Below are 1,512 nucleotides of genomic sequence, written 5' to 3' on the forward strand. Positions count from 1 at the left end.
CTTCTCCTCCAAGCCCCACTGATCCTGTTTCTCTCAAACTGTCCCCTTCTCCCCAACCCCATGCCATCATCCTGGCTTCTAGGTCTCTCTCATTGAGTTTCCTGAGTGGTTTTCCTACCACCAACTGCATTCCCTTCCATTTTCCATATTGAGGACAGAAGTTTCCCTTTAAAACATGATGGTATCATGTTCTGGCTCAAAGTCATTCAGTTACTTTTCATAAAATTCAAAACCTTTGACATGACCTAGGGCCCCTGTGGCCTCACTTTTTTTTTTTTTAATATTTGATTTATTTATTTGACAGACAGAGATCACAAGTAGGCAGGGAGGCAGGCAGAGAGAGAGGAGGAAGCAGGCTCCCTGCTGAGCATAAAGCCCAATGCGGGGCTCGATCCCAGGACCCTGGGATCATGACCCGAGCCAAAGGCAGAGACTTTAACCCACTGAACCACCCAGGCATCCCCTGTGGCCTCACTTTTGTCTCAATCCTGAGTTCAGTGCATGAGCCTGTGGGCCCTCAGCCATGTGCGAGGGTCACAATGGTAACTTTCTCACAGGGGTGTACGTGGGGCATGTGGGGGTGATGCAAGGGACCCAGCATGGGGTCTGGCAGGTGGCCAGGACTCAGGGCCAGTGTGCTCTCCCACTGATCTTCAGAGAGGGGCCTAGCCTGGCCCTCAGAAGGGATTGCTATTCTGAACGGTTGCCAGGAAAGGTGATGGCATAGCTGTCACTCCTTTCCTTAGCAAATCCCGTTTTATGTCCAGTGAGAACCCTTCCTGGTGAGGATTCAAGCTCATGTTAGTTTCTTTCCTCACTGCTTGTGTCGTAACTTTCTGATGGGTGCCGAGGTGGTTTTCTCCCAGAAAACCTGTCCAGCGGTCCCCGGGGGCTGGGGGGTTGGCAGGGTGCCTGTTGACAGGGTCAGGCTTTGGCACACCCTGGCAGGATCAGCATACTCTCCACGTGCCCTGTGACCTGCCCAGCTTTTTCTGTCCTCTTGCTGACCCACACATTCTGTTCCAGCTCAGCAACTTTCCCACCTGCCCCTCACAGCCTCGGGGAGGGGGGTGTCCATTTCCTTCCCTACAGGCCAAACTGCACATTCTTCTTCAGCTCATCAAACTGGACCTCAGCTTTTTCTCACCTCATCTTATTCCCATGGACAAATCCTCCAAGCAGTTCTTGTCTCCAGGGATATGTATCAGAATGTGATGATTTTTTTCCCCCTTGGTTTACTTTTGTTCCTCCTGGAACCCTTCATGGGCCACAGCTGCAAAGAGGATCCTCAACTTCTAATCATAGAATCCCTACGTGGTAAACGTCTATGATGTTGGGACGGTCTAGCATCTGGGATATATCTCCCCAGCCCGGGGTCTTTGGCTTTGTAATTATGAAGGACTTTGGAACTAAATATGGGATTCCTGTCCCAGTAAACATCATCATTAGTACTCATAACGTATTATTTATAAGACTGTGCAGTCTTGGAAATAACTATACTCTGGATTTGTC

This window comes from Neovison vison, chromosome 12, assembly GCF_020171115.1.
Source record: "Neovison vison isolate M4711 chromosome 12, ASM_NN_V1, whole genome shotgun sequence".
Classification (NCBI taxonomy): domain Eukaryota; kingdom Metazoa; phylum Chordata; class Mammalia; order Carnivora; family Mustelidae; genus Neogale; species Neogale vison.